The sequence below is a fragment of the Carcharhinus amblyrhynchos genome, chromosome 5, assembly GCF_965287045.1.
Source record: "Carcharhinus amblyrhynchos chromosome 5, sCarAmb.v2.hapA, whole genome shotgun sequence".
In the NCBI taxonomy this organism is placed as follows: Eukaryota; Metazoa; Chordata; class Chondrichthyes; order Carcharhiniformes; family Carcharhinidae; genus Carcharhinus; species Carcharhinus amblyrhynchos.
Window position 1 is genome coordinate 107,772,292 of NC_137328.1, and position 14,546 is coordinate 107,786,837.

A 14,546-nucleotide genomic window follows, 5' to 3' on the forward strand; every position below is an offset into this window, starting at 1 on the left:
CTTACTAGTGTATGAAGCACTCAAGCAGCTTTTATTCTCCTCTTTCATATACTTGTGAGACAGTTTTTAATAATTTAATATCTCACAGATGAAGGATCCTATAGTTTCACTTTGCAAGAAAAATCAACCTTTATACAATGGATTTTACATGAGAGTCTTAGTCATAGAGTCATAGGGGTTTACAGCATGCAAGCAGGCCCTTCGGCCCAACTTGTCCATGCTGCCCTTTTTTTAAAGCCCCTAAGCTAATCCCAATTACCTGCAAATGGCCCATAACCCTCTATACCCATCTTACCCATGTAACTGCCTAAATGCTTTTTAAAAGACAAAATTCTAGCCGCCTCTACTACTACCTCTGGCAGCTTGTTCCAGACACCCACCACCCTCTGCGTGAAAAAATTGCCCTTCTGGACACTTTTGTATCTTTCCCCTCTCATCTTAAACCTATGCCCTCTAGTTTTAGCTCCCCTATCTTTGGGAAAAGATATTGACTATCTAGCTGATCTACGCCCCATCTAGCTGATCTATTCCATAATTATTAAATCATGCAGGCTATTCAACTCAAAAATATTACTGACATTTTATTTTGCATAAATGAATCTTCAAATTTATTTATTAATATGACATGTAGGTTTACATTAACACTGCACTGAAGTTACTGTGAAAATCCCCACCACACTCCAGCATCTGTTTGAGTACATTGAGGGAGAATTTAGCATGGCCAATGCACCTAATTAGCACATCTTTCAGACTATGCAAGGAAACCAGAGCACCGAGCGGAAACCCTTGTAGACACATGGAGAACATGCATACTCTGCACAGATAGTGACCCAAGTTAGGAATTGAATCCGGGTTGCTGGCGCTGTGAGGCAACAGTGCTGACCACTGTGCCACCATGCTGCCCATAAATATAAGCATTTTATTTTCTGCCATTGTCCGGATTTATTACCAGTCTAATTAGATTCACAGTATATTGGATGTCAGTGCATTGCTGTTGATACACTCTTCTACTTAGCAATTGACAGCACATGTCTCAGCCTGGAGCGTTTCAATGATATTCCAATGAAACGAACTCTTAGAACTTTTCATTAAATCTTTGCTGTTAAATAATTCCCATCACTTTCATCTTCGTTACAATATTCCTTCTCAAAACAAAAACATACTTTTAAATTATAATTGCAACAGCTGACATGCATAAAGATATGTATTAAATTGCACATGTGGTATATTACACAGGATAACAAAATATATGTAGTAACATGCACAAAATATCACTGCCGAGCAAAAGCATGAATAGCTGATTTCTTTACATCAATGGCATATCTATGGAACACCGAGCAGCTTCACTTGGAACCGGTTCTGTTTTATTTTTGGCTCATCAACAATAAAAGTTTGAGTTTATCCAGCACATTTAACACAGTAAAACTCTCAAGGGGTTTCACAGGACCATTATCAGACAAAATTTGACACGAAGCCACATAAAGATATATCAGGGCAGATGGCCAAAATCTTGGTGAAAGAAAAAGGTTTTAAAGAGTGTCTGAAAGAAGGCAGATAGTTTGCGGCAAGAAGTCCCAGAACATTGGGCCTTGGCATCAGATGACCCCCCCCCCCAGTGATGGAAGTGATCAAAATCAGCGATGTGTTAAGAGGCAAGAACTGGAGGAGCAGAGGTATCTTGGAAAATTCTGATCAAGGGCCACAGGTCTTAAAGGTTACTTCCGTTTTTCTCTCTACGGATGTTGCCAGATCTGCTGAACTTTTCCAGCATTTTCTGTTTTCACTGAGCACCCACAGTATTTTGTATTCGTCTCTTGGAAATCTGGAGTACTTGAAGAGGTTGCAGAGATCAAGGAGTCGAAACCATAGAGGGAATTAAAATATGGAGAATTTTTAAAAATGGAGGCACTGCTTAAGCAAGAGCTAGATTAGGCCAGTGAGCAGATGATGGGCACAGTCAACTTGGTACATATTAAGATATAGGCAACAGAATATTGGATTTCTTAAGTTTATAGAAAATTACAGAAGGCATCCTTTCTGGTTGTATCACAGCTTGGTATGGCTCCTGCTCTGTCTAAGACCACAAGAAACTACAAACAGTCGTGAATGAAGCCCAATCCATCACACAAACCAGCCCCCCATTCTTTGACTCAGTCTACACTTCCCACTGCTTCGGAAAAGCAGCCAGCATTATCAAAGACCCTGAACATACTCTCTTCCACCTTCTCCTGTTGGGAAAAAGTTACAAAAATCTGAGGTCACGTACCAACCGACTCAGGAACAGCTTCTTCCCGACTGCCATCAGACTTCTGAATAGGCCTATTTTATATTAAGCTGATCTTTCTCTGCATCCTAGCTATGACTGCAACACTACATTCTGCATCCCCTCCTTTCCTTCTCTATGAATGGCATGCTTTGTCTTTATAGGAAGCAAGAAACAATACTTTTCACTGTGTACTAATAATGTGACAATAGCAAATCAAATCAAAAAAAGTTGGCCAAGTGTGCTTTAGAACTGTCAAGTCTAAAGGTAAGAAAGGAATAAAGGTTTCAGCAGCAGATGAGTTGAGGCAGGGCTGGAGTCAGGCAGTGATATAGAGGTGGAAATAGGCAGTCTTAGCAATGATAGGGATATATACTTGGTAGCTCATATCAAAGTGAAACACAACAGCAAGGGTATGAACTGCAAGGTTCAAACCCAGGCAGTTACAGTAGGCAGGGGGGTTTGAGTCAGTGGGTAGGAAATAGAGATTGTGACAAGGATTGAAGACAATCTTCTCATACTTTGTTGGAGGAAGGTTCTGCTGTCTGTCAGGCAATTTAGAAACAGTGAAGGAGACGAGTGAGGCTCTGGTGAGGTATAAATGGGTCTTGTTACTGTAGATGTCAGAACTGATGCTATATTTTCAGATGATGTCAAGGGGCATCATTTATATGAGAAATAAGTGGGAGCCAAGGATTGATTCTTGGGGCATACAAGAGTAACAAAGTGGGATTGTTTTTTATTATTCATGCAAGGGCTGTGGGTTTTGCTGACTAGGCCAGCATGCATTGCATCCATAGTTGCCCTTGAGAAGGTGGCGGTGAGCTGCCTTCTTGAACTGCTGCAGTCCATGTGGTGTAGATATACTTACTGTGCTGTTAGGGAAGAAGTTCCAGGATTTTTTTTCCCCAGTCACTGCTTGGGAATAGCAATTTATTTCTAATTCAGGATGGTGACTGGCTTGGAGATGAACTTCCAGGCATGGTATTCCCAGGTATTTGCTGCCCTTGTCCTTCCAGATGGTACATACTCTGCAACAGTGATAGAGGGAGTGAATGTTTCTGGAAGGGATAGCATTCAAGCAGCCTGCTTTGTCCTGGATGGTGAATGTTGTTGGAGCTGCCCATTACACTTCTGACTTGTGCCTTGTATATGATGGACAGGCTTTGGGGAGTCAGGGTGTGGGTTACTTTCTGCAGGATTCCTAGCCTCCAACCTGCTCTTATAATCACAGCATTTATCTGGCTAGTTACCATTGGAGTGCAATGGTAACCCGCAGGATGTTGATAGTGGGGATTCAGTGATGATAATATCATTGAATGTCAAGAGGGGATGGTTAGATTGTCTCCAGTTGGAGACTGTCATTGCTTGACACTTGTGTGGCACAAATACTACTTCGTCCTTGCCAGATCAAGCCTCGATATTGTCCAGTTCTTGCTGCATAAGGCCACGGACTGCTGCAGTATCTGAGGAGTCATGAATGGTGCCGAACATTGTACAATTATCGTCAAACATCTCCACTTCTGACCTTATGACAAAAGAAGGTCATTCATAAACAGCTTTTGGGCCTCAGACATTCTCCTGAGAAACTCCTGCAGTGAGGTCCTGGAACTGAGGTGATTGACCTCCAACAACCACAACCACAACACAGCAGCAAGAGACCATTGCAGGTAATTCTTTGATTAAAAGTGGATATGTAACTGTCGAACCAAGAGAACCAGAAGGTGGTGTAGATGCTTTGGTGTTCAACACTGTGCAATCATCAACTAACATCACCACTTCTGATCTTATGATGGAAAGAAGGTCATTGATGAAGCAGTTGAAGATGGTGGGCCTAGAATAGTTTACATCTACCTCTTCTGTAGAGGCCCCTCACGATTCTGAGCACTCCCCTCATAATCTTCTCTTGAGTAAGAAGAACAATCCCAATATCCTCCATTTATTCCTCTGACTGAAGTTCCTCATCCCTGAAACATTTCCCATATATCATTTATACACACAAGCTTTCATATCTTTCCTGTGCATTATGCCCAGAATTGGAAACAATACTCTAGTGGAAGTGGGAACCAGTGATTCATTGTAACTTGATTGCTTTTGTATTCTAAACCCCTATTTATAAAACCCAAAATAATATGCCTTTTTGATCACTTTCAATGATTTATGCACACAACCCCAGGCTTCTCTGTTCTTGTCCTCTACTCATTAGGATTGTACCCTACATTTTAAAGGGTTCATTCATCTTACACAGGTGTCACAGGACAATTTTACCATCTCCTGATGACATACAATGGCATTATCATCCCTGAAATCCCCACCAACAACATCCTGGGATTTACTATTGATTAGAAACTTAATTCAATCAGCCACAAAAAAAACTATTGCTTCAAGATCATGCTGGCTATTCTGCAATGAGTAACTCACCTCCCGAGTCCCCAAAACAAGTCCAGTATCTTCAAGGCGTAAGTTGGGAGCACTATGGAATACTCACTATTTGCCAGGATGAGTGTAGTTCCAACCACACTTAAGAAGCTTGATATGGTCAGTGCCCCATCCAGCTGCTTAAAAACATTCACTTCCCTCTACCACTGCTGCACAGAATGGCAGTGGGTTGTATAACCTCCAAGATGCATGACAGGAACTTGCCAAGCTTTCTTCGACAGCACCTTCCATGACCTGGAAGGATGAGATTGATAGGTACGTAGGAACATTACCACCTCCAAGTTTTAGGTATGGATATGATGGGCACAACTTGTGGGCTGAAGGGCCTGATTGTGCTGTAGTGTTCTATGTTCCTCACCATCCTGACTTGGAAATATATCACCATTGTCAAAACAGTGGAACTCCCTCCCTAACAGCACAGTGGATGTGTCTACAGCAAATAAATTCAAGCAGTTCAAGGGTGCGGCTCATCACCAGTGGCAATTAAGAGTGGGAAGTAAATACTGGTCTTGCTAGCAATCTCACATTCGGTGAGCAGATTTAAAGAAAGAGCAGGGGAGTTCTTCCCAGTAGCCTTGTCCAATATTCATCGCTCAACCAACATCGCTGAAAAAGATCTGGCCATGAACAGATTGCTTTTTTTGGAAGCTAGCTGTGCACAAAGTGCCTGCTACATTTCCCAAAGCACAGCAGTGACTGTACTACAAAAAAAAGTTATTAGCTCTAAAACACATGGGGATATCCTGAGGTTGTAAAAGACACTATATAAATAAAGACTTTTTCTTTCTTAAACTGGACTGTTTTTCATTATTATTCAAGTACTCAAACCTTATCCAGGTTTCTGCTTTAATGCTGTTATATATAATCCAGATTTCATTTTAGACCTTACTATAGGGGTTGGTGCTCTGTTTTTGTAAACTATACAGGAAAACGCTAGAGTTACTTTCTGTAGTGGGGGCTATTCAATCTTTGGCAATTCATTAGAGTTGTTAGATGCTTGGTGGTCTATAGTCAAATTTACCCGTTTTCTTTTCTCTTCTTGTTTTGGTTTGTCCTCTGTGTCCTTCGGTGACCAACATAAGGACTCCTGAAAAGCATCTCCTTTAGATTTCCTTGTTGGGGTAGGGAACAACAATCTGTATTAAGCGCCGTACAAATTAAGAAAAGATCAAGAAAAATTGAAATTAACAACTAACTACCAGGGGTCTAGTTGAAGCAATGCTCAGATCTCAGACATGAAAAGTATGATCACGTTACTAATAGTCAAATGACTGCAAGTACACAATTCTTTCACTATTGGCTGCACTTGGAAATATTAAAGAACTGAAGTCCCACGTTTCCTTAACATTAGATGGGCTGCTGCCAAATCCATTGGCTATTTCCAGCCTGCTAATTAAGTGGCTCTGATGTCAGTGTCGTCAGTGTCAGGGGGTTGGGGGGGAGGGGAGGGTGTGATTTTCCCAGGGACTTGGATGTGCATTTGGAGGTCAGCTAGTAGAAGAGCGCGAGGGGGATGGTCTGGAAAATTGTGTGGAAAGCAGTTCATAGAATCATAGAAACCCTATTCTGCAGCCCATCAAGCCTGCACCAACAACAATCTCACCCAGGCACTGTAATCCCATGTATTTGCCCTGATAGTCTCCCTGACAATAAGGGGCAATTTTTTTTAGCGACCTAACCTCATACGCCTTTGAGGTTGTGCTTGTTCTTCAACATCTATCTGCCACCTCGCATTTTTCACCAGAGGTGGCTTCATTGCGGTGACGGCAAACCACCCGCCAGTGATGGGAAGTTAGTTAATACTCATCAGCTACAAATAAGCTGTGATTTTCTTGTGTAAGTGAGATTTTACTGGTGTTGCACAGGACCCCTGCTGTGTCTGAAGCTTACTGGGTAACAGGAGGCACATGCAAAATGGGGAGGCCAGACCACTCTGACAAATAAATTAAATCTACCACCTCAAGATGTAAGTTGGTGGGCCCAAGGGCATCTGCGCAGGCAGTGACTGCCATGCTCCTGGAGATTACACAGTAAGGAATAGTGCTGGTGGTGAGGAACTGGCAGCCACTGACTGCTCCATCTCATCCAAGCCTCTCGTGGTCTACGCATACCAAGAGCAACTCTCACTGCACGCACAGTGTAACCTGCCCACCGATCTTGCAGTCTCACACACTGACTCATCTTTCTCCCAGACCCCCGTCTACAACTTGCTTGCCACACCTAACAGCACACCAATTCTAGAGGTGGCTGTTTCCCCTGGAGGCGCACCATGTCTGTGAACAGAGTCGGAACCAGAAAATGGTCTCCTAACTGCCAAAAATGTTCAAATTCCAGAAGATTCAGCCCATCGCACGTCAGCAGTATTAAAGTTACCCAATAGAAATTCTCAGATTAAACTGACTGACTATGCAGAAAGGTTGAGTTGCCAACGTGGATGATTCAGGAGGCTCCTAACTTGGACCCCCTAATACTCTGCTGACCAACTGGTTAAACCCCCAAACCCCACCCAACAGCCTCCACGAAGTCAAAATAAAATGCTGCAGGTGCTGGAAATCTGAAATAAAAACAGGAAAGGCATGCAAAGTGTCAACTCTTGTTTCTCTCTTCTCTCCACAGGTGCTGTAAGAAATCTCACAACACCAGAGTCCAACAGGTTTATTTGGAATCATGAGCTTTCAGAGCGCTGCTCCTCCGTCAGGTGAGTCGGAGATGCACAGTAAGAAGTCTCACAGCACCAGGTTAAAGTTCAACAGGTTTATTTGGAATCACAGGCTTTCGGAGCACTGCTCCTTCATCCACATCAAGGCTTCCACAGATGCTGCCTGACCTGCTGAGTTTTTCCAGCATTTTCTATTTTTTTACCTCCATGAAATCAATGGTACAAAATTAACTAAAGGTGCATTGTTGTTCAATGCCAGAGTAAGTATTGGTAATTGCAAATTTACCCAAAGGCTTCTTTTTATATAATTCTCGGCATGTCTAGACTCATTGTTTGGTTTTCTTGACTCTACGCATATTTCTTTCCAAAAAGAAAGTCTCATTAACTCTTTAACAGCAGCAAAGTTTCACTTAGTTAAGAAAACCCACAAGGTTTGCACGATTCTAGGCTGATTTTACATTAGTCAAAATTCAATGAACACAATCGGTAATCAGATTGGTCACAAAGCGATCGCAATGGTTATTGCTGTAAAGTCGGAATTGTCATTTCTATCCAGCACCTATCATGTTGCAGCACTTAATGTGTAATACCACACAGTAAATCAATGCACGTTCATTCCTGCTCCCTGATGAGTACCCAATCTCAGCAATGTGGTAACTTGCCACAAACAATGAGGTCGAACCTAAAGTAACATTCATCATTGCGCTGTTCTCACATGTCTACGAGCAGCTGGCTCTGCAGCTATGTGGGTAGAGGCCTAGGAATGGATCAACCATTTACAGTGTTCACCTCTCTGTAGGTGACTGAGGGAGACCAGAGTTCGAGGTATTGAGATAGGGCTAGATGGGAAGATATTCTCAAAAACTACCAGAAAGTATGGCATTTGCAAATTATTGGACAGTTCTGCCTAAAAATAACTTCGGTGGCCAAATGTCATTAAATTGACCATTTAGCTATGCAATTTGTTTTAATAATAAATTTAAGATGACAAAAAGAAATCAATTTTTGCTCCATTGTTCACCCGACTAAGTCACTGTTAGTTGTCTCCTGAGGTTGATAATTGTTCTAACCTAATAAATGCCACGACAACTGGCTGCTTAATTCAGATTAAAGGAACAAAATGCAGGGCTTTTTCCAATGATGTGAAACATAGAAACACTACAGTGCGGAAAGAGGCCATTTGCCCCATCAAGTCTGCACCGACAACAATCCCACCCAGGCCCTATCCCCGCATCCCTACATATTTACCCGCTAATCCCTCTAACCTACACATCCCAGGACACTAAGGGGCAATTTAGCTTGGCCAATCCACTTAACCCGCACATCTTTGGACTGTGGAAGGAAACCCACGCAGACACAGGGAGAATATGCAAACTCTGCACAGACAGTGACCCGAGCCGGGAATCAAACCCAGGTCCCTGGAGCTGTGAAGCAACAGGGCTAACGACTATGCTACTGTGCCGCCCAAGATCCCGGTTGAGGCCGTCCTCATGTGTGAGGATTTGGATTCGTGTCACATTATCTGTAACGCCCACGACTTGCCTCGGCTTGCAAAATCTCATGAACTGTCCTGTCTGGAGACAATACATGTCTCTTTAACCTGTGTTTATCGCTTTCTCCACTCATATTGTCTTTACCTTTAAGACTTGATTACCTGGAATGATTCGCATTCCCCCAACCATTATTTTGTAAATTGAGTTTGTGTTTTTACATGTGAACAGAACTCCCACTTACCTGACGAAGGGGCAGCTCCGAAAGCTAGTGGATTTTGCTACCAAATAAATCTGTTGGACTTTAACCTGGTGTTTTGAGACTTCTTACTGTGTCAATCATCCTCAACAGGCTGCTCACACTCACTGTGGTGGCGCAGTGGCATTGTTACTTGATTAGCAATCTAGAAACCCAGCATAATGCTTTAAAATCTGGATTTGAATCCCACCAAGGCAAATGGTGGAACCTGAGATCAATGAAAAATCTAGAATTAAAAGTCTAATGATGGCCATCAATCAGTTGTCGTAAAAACCCATCTGGCTTACTAAGAAATCTGCTTGTCTGGCCAGATCTATGTATCCTGATTCCTCCAATGCCCTCTCCCCAGACAACACGTCACATGACAAATTTTTAAAAACTGTCTAGGTTCACTGATGAAGATGAACTAGTCAAGACCGAACCATGTGAAACCACCTGAGGGAAATGGGAAGAAAATTGGCAAGAGAAAAATGAAACAGTGCGCTATGAATTGTATGACATAAAATGCACTGTTGATGAATTGTTGCAATAGTCGCCCACATTAAATATATAATCCCTTTAAATTTTAATAGTCGATAACATGACGTGATTTATAACATTACATATTAAACAAAGCGCCATTGGCTATTGGTGCTCAAAATGATTAAAAAATCATGAGGTACAGGTTTCCAAGAGACATTCCGTAATCTGCAACATATAAATATGACCAAAGCAGTAAATTAATGCTTAGCTGCATTGCTCATGCCTATTGTGCCTAGATGAAAGAATTAACAGAAAAAAGAAAACCCAGTGGGTAGCAATCTCTCCATGCAAATTTAACCAACATGGTGTGTGCATGAATTTGTCCACAGAATAAACATGACACGGTGGGATTAATAATTTTCACTTAAGTGAAAGCAAGAGTTGTTTTGTGTAACAAGCAGTGAAGAAGCAACACAATGGTCAGGCAACTGTTGGTCCTAACAGCAGAATGACGTTACAGCAGGATGGGGATTTGCACTGGTGTTTTCCCATACATTGATTTCCAAACTCCTGTGACACTGCCAGAACAAGGTGGAGACTAGGGGGTCAGATTTCCCCGTCCTGAATCGAAACAGAACAGAGATGGGATGGCCCAAAAAAAAGTGCTGGTGGCGTGCATGCTGGTGTGTGTACTAGACTCAGATGGGATAGTGAAGTCACCCATCTCATTAATTGGGTAAAGTAAGAAGTCTCACAACACCAGGTTAAAGTCAGGCAGGTTTATTTGGAATCATGAGCTTTCGGAGCGCTGCTCTTTCACCATAACCTGGAGTTGTAAGACTTCTTATTGCACCCATCCCAAACCAACGCCGGCATCTACACATCCTTATTAATTGGGTGTGCTGAGGTCATTATGGATTATATTGAGTGTATTTAAGACATAGATAGGTTCTTGGTTGGTAAGGGGATCAAAGGTTACAGGGAAAAGGCGGGAGAATGGGGTTCGAAAACTAATCAGCCATGATCGAATGGCAGAGCAGACTCGATGGCCAAATGTCCTAATTCTGCTCCTATATCTTATGGTTTTTAAAAGCCCACATTTTGACTTTGCCAAGATTTTCATGGTGATCTGGCAAGAGCAGGGGCTGCGGCACAGAGATTGTTTGATTTGATGAGAAACAGTGCAAGTCTGGACAAAATATAAAAACTACTGAGCAGCAACACACTATCCTGCGTCCTAGCTTTGCCTTTGCCCTGGCCACTTTTAATCTTCTCATCTTTTGAAGACAGCCATGCAGGTCAGGGTGTGACCTGCTTCCCTCGAGTTTTGCCTCCATGCTGAGCTCCCTGACTGCTAAATATGCTGGCAGACTAGTCTCTAGAGCGACTGATACTCCAAACCCTGTAAAACCCCGTCTCCAAGCAGGCTGGTTATCAGTGGCGAGAACACAGGTCAAGGTCACTCCTGCCTCCCGATCCCCATCTTGAACAGAAAAATCTGGTCCCAGATGTGTCTTCAACAGAGCAAAGTGATTGTGAGCTAATTTCACCCTTAAGGACCCATTCGAATGAAGTCCTGGCATCAGTCTGAGAGATCATTGCTGACGTACTCCTACTTAATTGGGATATGGTGTGAGAAAAAATAAAGTTTATTTATGAGTCACAAGTAGGCTTACATTAACACTGCAATGAAGTTACTGTGAAAATCCCCTAGTTGCCACATTCCAGCACCTGTTTGGGTACACTAAGGGAGAATCTAGCATGACCACTTCACCTAACCTGCACACCTTTTGGGCTGTGGGAGGAAACTGGAGTACCCAGAAGAAACACATGCAGGCACGGGGAGAACGTGCAAACTCCACTCAGACAGTGACCCAAACTAGGAATTGAACCTGGGTCCCTGGCGCTGTGAGGCAGCAGTGCTAACCACTCTGCTACCGTGCCGTTCTTTAAGCAGGGCATAAGAAAATAATTTAAAAATCAATTGAGGTAAAGATTTGATCCTTCCAAGCAGAGGCCAGAAATGCTTATTTCTTAATCTGAACTCTTAACTTGTTTGAATTTGACATGGGGTCTTCAGTTGGGTATTACAATGAAAAAGCTTGGCTGCTGCTTGTTCCTTTTACTCAGCTCTATATCCCAATGCTCTGGCTCCAAATCTAATGGAAAACAAAAGGTAAAAACTGGGTGAATATTCCACTGCTGTCTGATGGAAAAAGATTAACTCTGTTGCCTTTGTACATAATGTTCAACTATCATCCAAAAGTATGGTTTTCTTCTGCCTTTGAAAGTCTGAAACAAGTTCAGCTGTATGTCCGGGTAAGATATTGAATTCATCCCATGGGGAAAGTTTTTAAGGATCACTTTCTTTAAGAATATCAGGCTATGTTACAATTACAACAATCCCTTTCTAGCACCACAGCATTTAACTTCTTGTTTTCTAAGTGAAGAAAATAAGTTTGAAACATTAAGGATACTATTAGAAATCAAACAATAAAGGGAAACATTCATATATAGTCATTTTCCATATTTCTAACAAGCAAAAACTATTCACAGCCAATAAATTATTTTGAAGTAAAGTGACTTAGTAGACTCCCCATTATTCAAGAATGTCTAAGTTATAAGTAACTTTATCTCTTCTGTGGTTCTTTCATGACTGAAGAATCTGACTGGCATGGGCATCCGCAGAACTGTTAGTTTGTGTTGTTGTTATTGACGCTTGGGAGAATTTCTGTGTCTGTGTCACTCCTTACTTTCCTCTAGGCGTGTTGTTGTGAGTTTGGATGCCGCTTGAAACATGCTGAAGCAAATATAAATGTTTGTCTCCAATTGGGCTGGTCAGCTGCAGGGTTTTTCAAGAGAGATGGTCTGTCATGCAGGAGTTCGTATGGCTCTTATTTTAGGGTGGCCTGGTACTGACCACCATGATGTTGTTTTCCCTGTGACAGTTTCCCATGGAAGATCTGTATGGGAATCATCAATGTGGGAGACATGGCCTGCCTATCTAATATTGAATTTCCTGGAGACTGTTCTCCATGCCATTGAACCCAGCATGATGAAGACCATGCTGTTTGTGGTTCTGCTCAGGGAGGCTCTTCAACTTCTTTGGACTATGTACCTCACCAAACTCACAGAAGCAATAATCAGATAGTTCTACATGCAACCCAAAGAGAAAATGCTGGAAGTCTCAGCAGGTCTGGCAGGTCCCCTGAGATTTTCCAGCATTTTCTCCTTTGGGTTCAGATTCCAGCATCCGCAGTAATTTGCTTTTACCCTGGCTTCTATATGCAGATGACTGTGCCCTAGCTGACCACAACAAGGAAGACATTCAGACTTTGGCAAACAAATTCATGAGTAGTGCAGACCAATTGCATATTTCACCAGCACCAAGCACCGACTGCGAAGCACCAGCCATAACCACTGATGTCACCACTCTCAAGGCAGTAGAAAATTCCCATGCCTTGGTAGTGTGCTGTCTAAGATGCACTGTGTGTGGATATGCTGGCGTTGGACTGGGGTAAACACAGTAAAAAGTCTGACAACACCAGGTTTTAGTCCAACTGATTTATTTGATAGTAAACTCACAAGCTTTCGAGGGGACTCCCTCTACGTCAGGTGAATGGAGAGTTCTGGCCTCGGACAGAGCATATAAAGTACAGACAGTTTAGAGATTACTGATTAGAATGCCAATTCCTACACCTAACCTGCTGTTCAAGCCCTAAAGTGGCTGACAACGTGTGTGGAAGGAGCACTGATCACAGGTTAAAGAGATGTGTATTGTCTCCAGACAGCACAGTGAGTGAGGTTTTGCAAACCCAGGCAAGTCATGGGGGTTACAGATAGTGCGACATGAACCCAAGATCCCTGTTGAGCCCGTCCTCGTGTGTGTGGAACTTGGCTATCAGTCTCTGCTCAGCGACTCTGCGCTGTCGTGTGTCATGAAGGCCACCTTGGAGAACGCTTACCCGAAGGTCAGAGGCTGAATGCACGTGACCACTGAAGTGTTCGCCAACAGGAAGGGAACAGTCTTGCCTGGTGATTGTCGAGCGATGTTTATTCATCCGTTGTCGTAGCGTCGGCATGGTCCCCCCAATGTACCATGCTTCGGGACATCCTTTCTTGCAATGTATCAGGTAGACAATGTTGGCTGAGTTGCAAGAGTATTTACCGCGTACCTGGTGGATGGTATTCTCACGTGTGATGATGGTATCCGTGTCGATGATCCAGCATGTCTTCCAGAGGTTGCTGTGGCAAGGTTGTGTGGTGTTGTGGTCACTGTTCTCCTGAAGACTGGGTAGTTTGCTGCGAACAATGGTCTGTTTGAGGTTGTGTGGTTGTCTGAAGGCAAGAAGTGGGGGTGTGGGGATGGCCCTGGCGAGACGTTCGTCTTCATCAATGATATGTTGAAGAATCCGGAGATGTCGTAGCTTCTCTGCTCCGGGAAAGTACTGGACGACAAAGGGTACTCTGTCCACTGTGTCCCGTGTTTGTCTTCTGAGGAGGTCGGTGCGGTTTTTCGCTGTGGCGCATCGGAACTGTCAATCTATGAGTCGAGCGCCATATCCTGTTCTTATGAGGGCATCTTTCAGCGTCTGGAGGTGTCTGTCACGATCCTCCTCATCTGAGCAAATCTTGTGTATACGGAGGGCTTGTCCATAGGGAATGGCTTCTTTAACATGTTTAGGGTGGAAGCTGGAGAAGTGGAGCATTGTGAGATTGTATGTGGGCTTGCGGTACAGTGAGGTGCTGAGGTGACCGTCCTTAATGGAGATGCCTGTGTCCAAGAATGCAACTGATTCTGGGGAATAGTCCATGGTGAGTCTGATGGTGGGGTGGAATTTGTTGATATCATCATATAGTTGTTTCAGTGATTGTTCACCATGAGGTCAAAGGAAGAAAATGTCATCGATGTATCTAGTGTATAGCATCGGTTGAAGATTCTGTGCAGTGAAGAAGTCTTGTTCGAACCTGTGT

At 43.1% G+C, this 14,546-nt stretch overlaps 1 protein-coding gene across 2 annotated transcripts in view; it reads right to left on the reverse strand.

The window, feature by feature from the left end:
• LOC145343280 (storkhead-box protein 2-like) overlaps window positions 1-14,546 on the reverse strand; it is a 312,594-nt gene that overhangs the window by 195,652 nt on the left and 102,396 nt on the right. The window lies entirely within an intron of this gene.